The 15,494-nt window shown below is 43.6% G+C and overlaps 1 protein-coding gene across 5 annotated transcripts in view; it reads left to right on the forward strand.

Moving 5' to 3' along the window:
* Positions 1–15,494, forward strand: part of TMEM108 (transmembrane protein 108) — a 235,736-nt gene that overhangs the window by 77,659 nt on the left and 142,583 nt on the right. The window contains exons 1-2 of one of the 5 annotated variants that reach the window (XM_085226475.1): positions 2,960–3,431; positions 9,563–9,692. The gene's annotated coding sequence lies outside the window, so the exon portion shown is untranslated. Of the gene's footprint in view, positions 1–2,959; positions 3,432–9,562; positions 9,693–9,957; positions 10,046–15,494 lie in introns of those variants that run through there. The other 4 variants (XM_085226476.1, XM_010712935.4, XM_085226471.1 and 1 more) reach the window with 4 other exon arrangements.

Here is a 15,494-nt window from a genome sequence, read left to right on the forward strand (position 1 = left end):
TTTCATGTCTACCAAGAAGGAACTTGTTCTTCTTCAGCAGTTACTCCATTTCTAACACTGGCCCTGCATCAAGTCTATCAAAAGAGGATATAAAGCTGTTATCTAGCTCTGGTGATATTCCAGCTACTACCAAGTGCAGTGCTAAGGTCTGGTTACTGCATAAAACCTGGTAAAATAACTTTTAAAGAGTTTGTGGGGGTGATTCCACAGATTGCTAAAAAGCATTGCATATTGCAAAGCTGAACTGCACCACCTACAGCCTTTCTACAATCCCTCCTAGCTGGACATTTTGTGTAGACAGATAAATTTATTTTACATACACGAATAATTTGTTGCCAGGCACTGGAGCAGAGATTCTGTTTTATCCTCTATAACCATGAAGGCTGTTGGCATGTTACAAAGTTATAAAGCTGGCAATTGGTTTCCTTTGCACATTACAAACTGGGTATCCACAAGCAGGCAGACACAACATAACTAAATGCAGATGCTTCTCCAGTGTGATGTGGATGCGGCCTTTCACACTGTTATTGGCAGGAAGCAACTCAAATACTGGGCAAAAGAAGAAAAGTGAACAGAAAGCCACAAAAACAGTGCAGTGGTTGGAGCCCTTCTGCTGAACAGTCTCATTGAATATCCTGTATTTTCAGCGTAGGGAATGTTTTACCAGCAGCAACTCCTCCTTTAATGGGAGGGAAGTTTGCAAATCCCCTGGAGTGAAGCACAGAGGGAGTAGCCCAGTAGGTCCAACTCATCACTGTGGCTTTCAGGCAGATCTGAAGCTGCGTGCACCACGTTGCAGCCCTCCTCCTGGATTCCTGTCACACTTGAAATTCCCATGAAGTGTAGGAAGGCACAAAAGGTAAGACAGACAGTTTTGGCTGCCACATTATGGAATGACATAAAACTGTTAGTGTTTAAAGGAGGGCTATGAAGATGGAGAAGGTTCTGGAAGGTAGAGTGTAGGAGGAGTAGCTGAGGTCCCAGTGTTTGCTCAGCCCAGAGCAGAGGAGCTGAGGGGAGGCCTCATGGCGGCTGCAGCTCCTCACAGGGAGCGGAGGGGCAGCGCTGAGCTCTGCTCTGTGTGACAGCGACCAGGCACAAGAGAATGGAGCTGTGCCAGGGGAGGGGCAGCTGGGGGTGAGGGACAGGGTCTGTGCCAGCGGATGGTGGACATGGAACAGCCTGCCCGTGGCAGTGGACCAGTGAGTAATGTGAAGCTCAGGAGCAGCCTTGGATGTATTGACCACAAAATGGAGGAGTTCAAAATCTTTAAGAGCGCAGAAGCTTGCCTCTCTGGACTTCAAGAGAGCAGACTTGAAACTCTTCGGGGAACTGCTTGGCAGGGTGACATGGGAGATAGCCCTGGAAGGAAGAAGAGCCCCAGAAAGCTGGTCAGTATTCAAGGACCATCTCCTCCAAGCCCAGAAGCAGTACATCCTGAGAAAAAGGAAGGGGCAGGCAAGGAGACCTTTGTGGATCAACAAGGAACTCCTGAACTTGCTTAAGCTCAAAAAGAAAGCCTATAGGGAGTGGAAGCAGGAACAGGTTACCTGTGAGGACTACAAAGAAGCTGTCTAACCCGTGAGGGATCAGGTTAGGAAAGTTAAAACCCAGACAGAATTAAATCTAGCCATAGACATAAAGGGGAACAAGAAGAAATTCTACAGGTATATCAGTGATAAAAGGAAGGGTCAAGAAGGATGTGGACCCTCTCCAGAAGGAAACTGGAGGCCTGGTTGTGAGGAATATGGAGAAAACTGAGGTGCTCAATGACTTCTTTGCCTCAGTCTTCACCATGAAGGGCTCTAGCCACACCACCCAAGTTGCAGAAAGCAGTGGTCAGAACTTGGAGAAGGAAGACCTGCCTGCTGAAAGTGAAGATCAAGTTCAAGACCATTTAAAGAATTTGTAGGTGCACAAGTCCATGGGATCTGATGAGATCCATCCACAAGCTCTGAGAGAACCAGCAGATGAAGTTGCCAAGCTGCCATCATATTTGAAAGGTCATGGCATCTGGTGAAGTTCCCACTGATTGGGAAAGGGGAAACATAATGCCCATTTTCAAGAAGGGAAAAAAGAAAGATACAGGGAACAACAGGCCAGTCACTCTCACCTCTGTGCCTGGCAAGATCATGAGGAAGATTCTCCTGAAGGCCCTGTTAAAGCACATGGAAAATAAAGGTGAGGTGATTGGTGCTAACCAACATGGCTTCACCAAGGGCAAGTCATGCCTGACAAACTTGGTGGCCTTTTATGATGAAGTTACAGCCTCAGTGGAGAAAGGAAGAACAACTGACATCATCTACTTGGACTTCGGTGAAGCATTTCACACTGTCCTGCATGACAGCCTAATTGGAGAAAAATGGATTTGATGGATGGATAAGGAACTGGCTGGATGGTTGCACTCAGAGAGTTGCAGTCAGCAGCTCAATGTCCAAGTGGAGAGCAGTGACGAGTGGTATTCCTTGGGGATTGATGTTGGGATCAACATCTTTGTGGGTGATATGGAAGTAGGATTGAGTGCACCCTCAGCAAGTTTGCAGACAACACCAAGCTGAGTGCTGCAGTTGACACGCTAGAGGAAGGCATGCCATCCAGAGGGATGTAGACAGGCTTGAGAGGTGGGCTCATGCCAACCGCATGAAGTAGAAGGCCAATTGCAAGGTCCCGCACTTGGGTCGGGGCAATCCTAAGCACAGATACAGGTAGCTACAGGGCAGCAAATGGCTTGAGAGCAGCCCTGACATGGATTTGGGAGTGCCAGTTGATGAAAGATTCGACACGAGCCAACAACGTACACTTGCAGCCCAAAAGGCCAGCCGTATCCTGTGATCCTCATGGGTCCCTTCCGACTCGGGGTATTCTGTGATTGATTCTATTTCCGCGCTGCTTCAGCGGCTCTCTCAGCCTTTTCAAACTGCCTCCCCGAACCCCGGACCTCCCCTTTCCGTGCCCCAGCGGGGCCGTGCCGAAGCCCTGCCTCCCACCTCCCTCCGCCGCAGCCCCTCGCTGACAGACACACGCCCGCTGCCGCAGCCGGGCCCCTCCCGGCCAGCCGCCCCCCGCTTTGTGCGCGGCCCGCGGGAGCTCCGCCTGTGGTGGCGGCGGGGCCGGGACGGGCGGCGGCAGAGCGCGGCGCTGTGTGCCCGCCGCTCGGCTGTGTGCCCGCCGCTCCGCTCCGCCGTTTCCCGCCGCTCGGCTGTGTGCCCGCCGCTCCGCTCCGCGCCGCGCCCTCGGCGGAGGCCAGCAGCCGGCGGCTCCCGGCTGGAACAGCAAGGGAAGGAGCTCCGTTCCCTCGGCTCTCCATTTCTCCGGATGAAATGCTGTCTGAAGTGGCAGCTGCCCGGCGGCTCTCCCTGCTGGCTTAAAGACGCTGCGTTTTAGATGTCCTTCTGCATCTCTCCGGCGTACGTGAATAAGCGGTTTCAGAGGTAGGCGCGCGCCGGGGATGGCCAGCGGTGGTTTCCACTCTTCGTGGCTGGGCGGGAGCGGGGAGGAGAGGTGACATTCGTATCGATCGGTGCAGGAAAAGCTGCGCATCGCTGTTAGGAGGCAGGGTACGTTAAAGCGGGAGCTGCAAGGCGCTTGCCGTGCCCGAGTGCGTGTGCTGGGATACGTATCGGCGATACGGAGCCAAAGGCACGAGCTGCTCCACGGCGTGAGGAGCGAAGCCTGTGCCGTGCGCGCTGTGTTAGAAGGCGGCTGCATGAAGGACGGCATCCTTCTTACACCGCTCGGGAACGCGGCCGTAGGAAAGGCTGTGTGTGGTGCTGTGCTAGGCAGCACCTCGTAGCCGGGGCTTTGAGAGCGAGAGCCTTCGTCTGGTTCATTCGAATAGTAGGAGGGGCCCACGGACCGCTTCAGGATGATGTGTTAAAGCTTGCATGGAGTGGAAGGGTCGGGGGGGAGGTAGGACAGCTGCGCGTTAAGGATTGAACTGACTTGTCCGGGAAAAAATGGGAAGGGGATTGAACTGTGCTGTGAATAAATGGCTGTGCTTGTGCAGCTCAACTGCGAGACAGATGATCTAACAGAAAATCCCCCGTTTGTAACTACAGAAAGCTTCCGGCTCTGTGGCGGGAGTTCTTTCTGTGGAAAAAGCCACTAATCAGAGCAAATAGGATCAGTCTCCCTTTATCCTATTGGTAATTTAATGTTTAAAAATGCTCCTTCTGCTGCTTCAGGCGCTAAATCGGTGATGGGAATGTGCTGCTGCTGAGTGATTCTGTCGTGTCACAGCTGGCTTCTCTGGGGGGGAGGGACATGGGGAAGAGTGAACTTGAGGAATGCGGTTCAAAAAGCAAAGCAAAAAAAAAAATAATAATGCTGTAATGTTTTCCTGGTGCTTTGTAGCATTGCTTCTGGGAAACAGATGCAACTGTTCAAAGCTATGTAAAGTTCCAATCCTTACATATGTAAAGTGATAGAACCAGATCAGCTGCAGGAACAGACAGCAATATGGTCACAGTGATACCACCTGGATCTGAAGACAATGTAAAACTTTACTTGAACGCTGTGTTAACCAGAACTAAACCCACACATGCAAGCTACCAGGTGTTGCCTACTTTGCTGTAGTCCCAGTGTGACTTATCTACTTCCTGGTTTACTGTAGGTCCTAATGAAGTAATCTCTGCAGATGCAATGAAGTAGTTACAACAAGTTTATACTACCTGTTCTGATTGTGATGGATCACTCTAATGAGCTGTTTGACCACCAACTATTCATTTTAAAGATATTCTTTATTTCTGAGGAATTGAAAACAGCAAAACGGTAGAAATTCCCTTAATCCTATTAAGATTAATGGGATTTCCTCTACCCTTGTAAACTGATGTTCACTCAATGAATGCCAGATATGAAATAGATTGAACATTAGTCTTTCACTGGAGAGATGAAAGAGAAAATAAAGCAGCTGTAAGTGTTACAATGGGAGAGATGCCATTATATAGCTGTATGTAGAATCTGCAGGTAGAATAGCATACTGCAGAATAAAATACAACTCAAGCTTATTAGTGACAAAGCCTTTTTTTTCTGCTAATGAGACTGACATGCCAATATTATGCTAAAATAGCTGCAATAATGTGCATATATTAAAGACATTTTATGTATTGACACAGCATGCCTCAAGAAGTTTGAAAACACTGGGCAATCTTTTCCCTGCTGGCAACAGGAGGCAATATTGCTAAGTGCCTGTGCTGTAGTGTCTGCTCTGGTGCTGCCTTCCCTCTGAGTATGTGCTGGGGATGAATTTTGCCTTAGCAGATAAGCTGAATCAGCAGGCAACACATTGCCTCGCAGCCTGCAGCTGCCCATGGCAAGAGTTGAGCTAAGCCAAGTCTCTTGGTGGCATGCAACAGGCCTCAGCTGCATCAACAAAACCTAGCAAACTTATTTTCCAAACCATCTCATTGCAGGCAAACAAGTTCTTCTGTGAGGATTAACTTAGACTAGGGATTTTCACCATGCTATAAAATGAATTCGTCATTTGTCAGGTAAATAGAGGCAACTAATCTGTACATAAATTCTATTGTAGGTACTTGCAAATTATTTATTCTAGTCAGATCCGTGTAAACGTGAAACTTAATTGTTTCATCACAACATCCTTGTCTGTGAAATATATTAACTGGCATGTCTGGCCAAATTTACTAAACAATTAAATGAATTAATAAATGTGAAACTTATTAATATTGTAGCTTTTGCTATTAAGGCTTATCTTGTGGTAGAGCATCACTCAAGACAACATGGTGTTGGCAACATCTCTCCAGTGACTTAGAGGGTAGGAATTTGGCTGTAATACTTAACAGTTTGTTTAGTAAGTACAAATTGAAGTGAAGCTATTTTGTCATTACCTGAACTGCACTGCAGGAAATCATGAAACAACATACCATGGTCTAGCTACAAATAATTCAGCTAGAGGCATATGCTGGCCACAGTAAACGTACAAAATAATTATTTTTAATTGCAGTTATGTTTTGAACTTAAAATCCACCCCCAAAAAGTTTCATAGCTGAATCTCCTGACTGAAAGCTAAGGTACTAATAGTTAGTAATAGTAATTACTCACCAGTAATAGGTTAGGAGTGAGTCCAGATTGCAAATTTGGACCTGCTCTGTACCGTGTTGTAAATACAGCTCTTCCAATTTGAGTTTGAGGTACTATAAATGAAGATGCTGAGATGATCAGTGACATAGTGTTAGGAATATGGAACTCCTCAGTGGTGATGGGGAAGCTCTGATCCTCTTCTTGCTCCTGGCTGACTGAGGAACTGGGATGTGCAGCACTTTGAGCCACCTTTTTGGTAAGAGCACTGTGCACCTCTGCTGGGAAGTCCTTGCTCCTGGCTGGCAGTTTGTGCAGTCTACCACTGAAACGCTCACTGGAGCCTCTGATTTGCTGATGGCATTGACTGGAAGTGTATGAGCTGGCACGTATGTCTGCAACGTCCAGTTCGATTTTCAAATTCATTGTTTCATCAGTCTGTTCCATCCATAGCACAGAGACTTCAAATGAAATTCTTGTCCCACAGTTTGAATGTTCAACTTAGCTATGTCAGTAACACACTTGTTTAAAAATAAATAAATAAAATAGGAGATTAGGAAACAAGGCTCTGTTTACAGACTGGCAGGGTGGGTGAGGCTGGCAGGGGCTCAAGAGCCCTCTGGGGAGCTGGGTCCAGTTAGGTGCTGAATTGCTGTGCTCTACTGAAATGCAGCCTGTTTGGGGGACCTCTGTCAGTGCTGAAACAACCTCACAGTGAGAATTTCATGTGTTTAAATGGAGGTCCCTGTATTTAGTTTGTCTCTTGCCTCTTGTTCTTTCACTGGGTGTGACTGAGAAGAGTCTGGTTCCATCTTTTTTACTCTCTCTTTGTGACAAGGCTTATGATCCACTTGTTCACCCAGGCCTCACAAGTCTTTCTCCATAAAGCTGTTCCCCAGTTTTCTCTGGGCCTCTTCTCCCTGGTAGCAGCGATAGGATGAGAGGGAATGGCTTCAAGTTGCTGCAGGAGAGATTCAGGTTGGATACTAGGAAAAATTCTCTTCTGAGAAAGAGCAGTGAGGCAGTGGCACAGGCTGCCCAGGGAGGTGGTGCAGTCACCGTCCCTGGAGGTGTTCAAGAACCACGTGGATGTGGCACTGAGGGTTGTGGTCAGTGGGCATGGTGGGGTGGGTTGGCAGTTGGACGAGGTGATCTTGGAGGTCTTTTCCAGCCTTATTGATTCTGTGATTCTATGAATTAGAAAGGATGTATGAGGTTTATACTGAATTGGTTACATACACTTCTATGGCACTCAAAACATTACTTTTCATCAGTACTTGCATTGTCATAATGATGGCAGGTTTGTTATACTTTTAATTAAGAAGCTTGGCTGAGCAGTTCATGTTGCTTTAGTAGTGTTGCTTTAGGAGGTGCCTTCAAGTAAAGTATCACAGTGCTTCAAAGCAGCAAGAAGCATTTTGTGACAAAGCCCAACTATAGTATTTGTTGTGGAAGACATGGGGGAAATGGTGAAAGTAACAGTCACCTAAAAGATCACTGGCATTCAGACTGCAATCTAGAGGTATTCCTCTACCCAGGGCGAAGCAGGACGATGTTTATGTGTCCTTTATTATGGTCTAAAAATGGAAGTAAAACAGTAAGATTGATCATGGGATTTAATAATACATGCACACGTGCGCATTTTTGCATATAATTCTCTGAAGATTGAAAGTGCACAGCTATTTTGGGAGTTCTTTGTATCTGGGAAGTAGTTGCAACTTTGTCATCGTTGGCCCAGATCAACATTGACTGCAAACAGATGAATCAAAATCTGTGGAGTGGGACTTGTGTACCCTTTGCGTACCTTCCCTGTTCACTTTCTGCCTTCTGGAAAAACCATGACAGAACACTCCCAAGACACACAAAATAGAGGCTCTGCCTGAGCAGGGGTGTTCCTATCTGAAGGCTTCGGAGAGGTGACCAATATTATGTGTCACGCTGTTAAAGCAATGTTTTTTAGACTGCTCTGCAATAATTTCAAATTAGAGAGGTTTAGACAGAATATTTGTGCACACAGGCACACATAGAAAAATTGAAATCTGCTTTTCACATGGTAAGACTTTTGAGAGGTAGATCTAACATCTGCAAGTGGAGCCAAGAGCAGTGCAGTCACTTTTTTTCCTTTGGTACCTATGTAGGTTAACAGTGTAACTGAAATCAGGAGAGAAGCTAACCAAGATGAATTTTTTTTCTAACAGTCCCTTTTGCTTTAGTTTCTGAGCAATTAGGTAAAGGCATAGCGTACAACAAGATGCTTGAAGACACTCCAGACATCTTGTTAGTCAACCTGGGTATTACTTCAAGTAATGTTTATCATTACAAGGGACAAACTGTAAATTATTAACACAATATTATATACAAAGAGTACACCCAAGTTTTGAATCCAAATAATACAGCATTCTTTTTATAATGGCAGACTAAGATCTATTTGTTTTTCTGCTTCCATCAGCATTTGAGCAGAGTCTATGCTTTAGAATAATTAATCTTCCTGAACAACCAAGAAAAAAAACATTCTAAATGTCCTTTCACAAACTTTATCATGTCAGCTGCTGTTGGCTCATTCTTCCTCTGCAGTGTGCAAGCTATCTCATATTTCTCCTACAGTCACACAGTTGACATGTTTGCATACACGAGGTCTTTGTGCTGTAGGAATTTGCCATGTGACAATCCCTTTATTTTTTTTAAACTTTAGTCAGTTCTTTAGTAGGGCTTTGCAGTGCCATGCCCTCTACCTACATCCAGGGTGTACCAAGAAGTACGTATTTTGCATTTCTTATTCTACTGCCCCTTCCTGATAAGCCAAACAATCTGGCCCATGGTTCAAGCATATGTGATGCCTTCATAGGTCCCACTGATGGCAGCTGCTGAGCTCAATCAGAAAAGCTGTTCCTTGGTTTTCAGAGCTCCTTTTGCTCAAATGCTCAAATTTAAATACATGCAATGCAGCTGCAGATACTTTTAAGGAATCTCCCTGAGATTCCCTAAGTATTTCTATAAAAGAAATTCCCTGTTGCTGAAAAACTTTGAGCAGCAAAGTCATTTTTTTCTTTTTGTTACCTCAATTGCTGAAAACTGATCAATTTCTGTCACTTTCTCTTCCTCAAATTAGTGGCATTCCTACTCCTGAGCTAGGTTTTAAATTTAACTTTCTCTTTCCATGAGAATCAGCCCTTAACAGATAAATTCAGAAGTAAATTGACAATTCAGCATTGTAAGCGTTTGAAATTCATAAGGTAAAAGCATGTTCTTAAACACATGATATGCACACACGGGACATAACTTCTTGAGAAAGAAATCCAAGGAGAGAATCTCTTTCTTTATCCTCCTAAAAATAAATAAATAAATAAATAAATAAATAAAAAATCAGTGATGTATTGAAACACTGGTCTGTAAGCCATTGTGCTGAAAGCTCTTGAGAGCAATAGAAGATACATGGCACAGTGCCATATGTATTAAAGTTGAGTGCCTTGTAGAATGAGATGGATAAATGTCTTGGAATAACTTACCCACTTCTATGAATTTACAGGTTGCATCAGTTGGCAAATTAAAAGTAAAAAAACAAGAAGCTGGAAGAGCTGCTGTTACCAGAAAGGTCAGAACCAATGGATTGTATGGATATAAATATGTTTGAAGGCATCTGCTCTTCCCACTACAAGGTAAAGCGCATAAAGTTTTTTTCTTCCAGTTTGTTTCTCTTCGGTGCAGTACAGCTATCTCTGTGGTGGCTTTCCCCAAGGTGGCAAGTGAAGCGCTCTCAGGAGCTTGTTCAGTCTAGAGGCTCACTGCTAATAGCTATTGTAGTGGAAATACTAAGTCATGGCTTGAATCAGTGATTGAGCTCCTGGTGGGAAGGTGGGGCCAACCCAGGGAGCTCAGGTGCATGCAGTGTACCTGAATAACTGGAAGGGGTGGAACCAGGATCCACCCCTTCCCACACCTCATTTAAGGGTTGTTAGTGGAGACAAAGGGGTCTCACTGGAGATCCCTGCATACTTGAGGCTTTCTGAAGGTAAGTAGCTTCTTTCTTTTATTTCTGTGCCTGCTGTACTGGAGCAAATCTTTACTTGCTACATCTAGGACCTTGCTGCTCTGTTGTCATTACTGCACTTTCCATTATGTTCCATTTGTGGTCTACAATAAATGTATGACTGAACAATAATCAGACCAGGGGAGATGCAGATTTTCAAGAGTCCGTGAAAAATGTGAATTCTCAGAGCCTTTACAATTCAAACTTTCATGTGAAGTGTCTGCTAAGGTAGCTCCACACGTTGACTGGCTTTACGCTCTGCTAATAAGTCTTTCCTCAACTTTTTTTTTTTTCATGTGATATATCATTTGTCTAAATGCTTATTAATTGCCCAGTGACGTAGATTGAAGCAGACTTGAAACCTGTATCTCTTAGTGCTGAATCTTAACCAGAAAATCTGTCTAAACTCAGTGCTGCTTGAGGCATAAATTATGCCATTTTCTTCTTATGCTCTTAGTGTTCTTTTACTTCTAGGATTATTGTGTGATACGTTTACTCTAACTAGTACAGCTTTTCTAGCACTTTTGTTTGAAGATATAATAATGTATTCTTTAAAGTTGATAGTTGCGGAGAGCTCCATACACTTTCTTGTTATCTTTTGCCTGGTGCCTGGATATGATATCAGTTATTCTGAGAGCTGCTTTTACTGAGTTATTTTCAGGAGAAGTTCAGAACAGATTTAAAAAATATAAATTCAACTGGTAGGAACTCTTCAGAAAGACACTGGAAAAGATAATCTATTAAAATAAAACTCCTGGTTTTGAAGAAAGTGTAGTCTTGTATTGCTGGAGAATGGTTATTATGGGACTACAGGTTCTAGCCACTCCAATCAATGAAGGATTGGTGCAGAGCAAATGCAAAACTGCAACTCTAGCTCTATGATACTGAAGAGCTCAAATCAGGCAGCTGTGCACTTTACACAAAAAAGAGCAGTTGCCACCGATACTAGCTGGTGTTGCCTGCATTCCAAGGAGGATTTTCAGCTGAAGTCTGTGTGATACTTCATTCTCACCAGCTTGCGTTTAATAATAAAGGAACAACTTCTGCTGGTGGAATGTACTGCTACTGCTTCTTCTTTCTACTGAAATATTGCCCACCAGTTTCTTGTGTTACCTGCCATTTATCACAAGTATGACATGCACTCCTCTTTCCTCTCTTGTGGAAGAACTAAATTTCCTCTTTTTAAGATGGAGAAGGAAACAGACTATATCGTGACATCCTACAAATTAGGAAATGATCTCTTATATACTGCAATAACAGGGATGGAATGTGTGAAGTATTTAGAAAATGCAAAGATAAGAATCAGCAAATAAAACTTGCAAGGAAAAAACACATTCAAGCTCTTGAGTGCTTGGGACATTCCAGTAAGTTTCCGTAACTGTTTTTATGGAGGAATGTATGTAGAAAGACCATAAAAACCTGCACGTGCTGCTCTAGACAATAGGTAATTCTCTGGTGTTTAATTTTCGCTCATGTATACTTGTGTGGTACCTGCTGTCAACACACGTGTGTTAGATGGAATCCATATTGCAACCAACTATTGATTGGCTAAACAAGTGTGCATCCTGGTCTGGCCTGTGCTTTCTTGTTCTGTGCACCTTCATGCTTGAATTTAATGAAATCCCCAGCTTTAGCCCAAATCCCTAATATAATGGGAACCAATGAAGGGAGAGTGCTGGCTTTGATTCTGAATGCAGAGTATGGTGGTACTGTTTTGCGTTCCTACTTTAATCACACATTTTCTGAATGCATGGACCTTTAAAGTTTTATGGTTTCTGGCATGGGAAGGAGCCCAGTCTTGGACAGGCTTCTGGCACTTGTGTGACAAGTAATCCTTCCAAATAGGATTTGCTTTCCTGCAGCAGCCATTCTGGGAACGGAGAATGAATGCATGGAGGGGAATTCAGCTTACACAGGCATAGCTCAAGTTCAACCATTCAGAACACAAGTCAGTGACAGACAGAGTTGCACATAAATTGACTCCTTTCTGAAAAGTGCTGGTACTGGCGGCTCAGAAAAATGTACAGGGTCAGAATGTCTTGCAGTGTCTTAGTTAACTGGATTTATTGGCACTTATTCACAGCAAAATTGTTGTTACAGCTCCAGAGTTGCTTTGTTAGTTTTCATTTGCCAAAGGCTGTCATCCCTGCAGTAGTTATGTGGATCATGAGCTTGCACTCCAGCTACTTCTGTGTACAGACTGCATCTTCATTTAGAACTTCATTGCATTTTCAGTACTGTTTGCTCTCTGCTTTAAAGCAGCTCAGGTAGTCTACTATAGTAACTCTGCTTTTTGGATCGTAGGCTGTGGGATAGAATAAATAGCTGAAGGCAATAGTGTCTTAAATTGAGGCTGGACCTTGAGTCCTCAAACATTCATATTGTCATTTATTTGTGAACGTTACATATTGTGGCCTTTAGGCGGTTGTGTTTTTTGGCTGTTGTCTTTTTGTTGTTGTTTTTTTTTTTTTTTTGGGTGAAAAGTACTGAAAAATCTGAGGAAGTATGGGAGTGGACTTCCTTCTGCTTTAGACTCAACTCAGTTATTTCAATAATAACAGATATTATGCAGGTTTCAGTTAATTTGTTTCAGCAGTCGAAGTATTAAATTAAAACCTCTTTGGAAGAGCACCCGAAAACTTGCAGGAAGTCATTAGAAGAGTTCAGACTGAATAAAAATTTCCTTCAGCTCATGAAGTGTTTTATAGCTCTTGTTATGACTTAGCCCCATCTTCCTCCTTTCTGATACAATAAATTTCATGTTCCTGTTCTTCACTCTTACTGTTAGTACTGAGGAACCCCAGGCACTGACGGCTCATCTATTGTGCCAGGCTTAGCATAATTTGCAAATTCTCTTTTCTGCCAAGGGCATCTAATCTAAGAGGTGAGAAATACTTCTGGGTCTGCCTGTATCCTTCCAGTCTAAGAGACAGATTTTTTCATTAGCATGGTGAGCAGTGGCTTTGAGTGATCTCAAGGTACCTGTTTATGTAAGTGAGTCCACAGACTTGAAGTGATTGTATTTTAAGGTGGTGGAGAATCAGAGCATTTTGTCCCTCCAACTAGGGAGAGATCCTGAAGTTGTCAATAATGTTACTGTAGTATTTCCCATGTGCTGTTTTGATGTGAATAAGAGCAATTAGGTATATTCTGACTTGGGTATGGAAGCAGCTTCTTGACAGTGGGTAGAAGGTTTCACTTTTGGAAGTGACATAGTGTGCTTGTCCTGCAGTGTAATTTGTCCTGACACTTGCTGGCACTGTAAGTTCTCACTACAGTGACACTTGCCCTGTGTGACATAATTCAAAACATTTTTAGTAATACTTCCACGTGAATTGAAAGCTGTCAAACTGTCTTCTCTAATTTTAACCCTTATGATCCCTTGTCCCCAGAGGTAGTTCTGATTTGTAGTGTTTCCCTGCGCTTCCTAAAGTAAAAAAAAAAAAAAAATATGATAATAGCAACTAGTAATTCCAGTGGGGTTTTTTTTGCTATTGCTACACAGAAGCATGCTGGAAGTCATAGATTCATCTGCTAAATCCTGAAGGACTGTGCTTCAGAAGTTAACTCTAGCAAAGCAGACATTTTGATATAGAAGTAACAACAGAGCCAACTCGCAATAGGGAGTTTTTGTACTTGCAGCCATTAATTACCACTGACATTGGACACTAGTCACAAGATATAAAAATCCATCAAAAGGAAAATGGTGTGGAGTGAGATCAGAGCCTTAACAATCAAAGCAAATGTTGTTTTCTTGTTTTAATGTGGGTCACTGAGTGGGGATTGTTAAAACTTTTGTCTCTAGCTTTTCTTCAAGGAGACTCTGTCTCTTCTTCAGTAAAGAGATGTGCTTTAACACTTGTTGCTGCTTAGTCATCCACTCAAGTAGCACGTGACACTGCAGTGATTTTTTTTCCATTTAGTCCAAAGGACCTCTAGGCTTTCTTGATAACATTCTGTTCATGCTGATACCATCAACTGTACACAACTCATTCCAGTGGATGAGTTGCCCCTCTGTAAGTAATAATGTCTGCATTGGGATGGTAGTGCACTGCTACTTCTGGTATGGGTGGAAGATTTTTAGGTGCAGGTAAATGCATTCACTTAAGTGTGGTGGGAAATTCACTGGATAAGCAGTAGTTTGGCAGTATGACTCCTTGTTTGATAGCTGGCATAAAAGTACTGGTATGCTTAGTAAAACCAGACAGGAAAATGCAGTGTGAAGGTGTAGTGGAAATGCTAAGTCATGGCTTGAACCAGTAACTGAGCACCTGGTAGAAAGGTGAAGCCAGTGCAGGGGAGCTCAGGTGCAACAATGCACCTGAGTGACTGGAAGGGGTGGATCCGGGATCCAGCCCTTTCCAGACCTCATTTACAGGTTGGTAGTGGAGGCAAAGGGATCTCACTGGTGATCCCTGCATATGTGAGGCCTTCTGAAGGTAAGTAGCTTATTTCCTTTATTTCTGTGCCCATGGCTGTTACACTTCAGCACAATCTCACTTTCTGCAGTCTAGGACCTTGCTGCTCTGTTGTCATTTCTGTAATGTGATGGAAAGCACAGAAGGTGAATTTTCTGTAATGTTAACCTAAGCAGGTCAGTAAGAACTAGGAAAAAGTGGATACTTGAATATACAGGATATGTAGTGCTGCCTCTCCTTTCTTGCGAAATGCAGAAACAAAAGCTGAGGATGCCAGCTACTTCTAGATGTGTGTTTGTTTGTTCTCAAGCTTCTCACAGCCCATAATAAATCATAGCTTTGAGAACAACTTCATATAAACTGTGTGAGGTAAGGAAATGCCCTTCTCCCATTCCCTGACGCAGATGGTCACAGAATTCACCCCTGGATCACGCAAAGCAGAGAACTAAATTCCACTTCTAAATCCAAGCACCAGGCTTGGCTGTTCACTCTGTGCTCTTAGTCCACCAGACTGAGCTTTTTGCAGAAGGAACAGGCCATACCACCCCTACTGTCAAACAGACTAAGGGATCAGTCTGCTGAATATCTGTGTGTTTCTAGGTCAGATTTAAAGCATGAAAAGGTTGCACTCTGATTCAATTATTAGCTGTTCAGAAAGAGAACCGAAAATAGCAAATGGAGTACAGAGAACTTGTGAAATGCAGGGGAGACTCAGATTTAGAGAGAGTTCAGCTTCTTGCAAGAAATAGGCCAGAGTGAACTTTTAAACTCCAGTGCTCTGTAAAGGTGTGGTTGCAGTGATGCTGAGATAGCACCACTTTGCTGTGCTAAAGAGGTCCCTGTAAATAAAGATCCTCTTACTGGAATGAAGTCAGTACAGAAAATGTTACAAATATTTACAGCATGGCCTGTATTTATTTCTGTATCTGTGTAGTTAGATTCCTTCAAGTGCAAGAAGTTGTTTTTGTGGTATAACCTCTTTCTTTTGTTGCTGTTTTTGTCATTTTATTCAT

Source organism: Meleagris gallopavo, chromosome 6, assembly GCF_905368555.1.
Source record: "Meleagris gallopavo chromosome 6, MGAL_WU_HG_1.1, whole genome shotgun sequence".
NCBI lineage: Eukaryota > Metazoa > Chordata > Aves > Galliformes > Phasianidae > Meleagris > Meleagris gallopavo.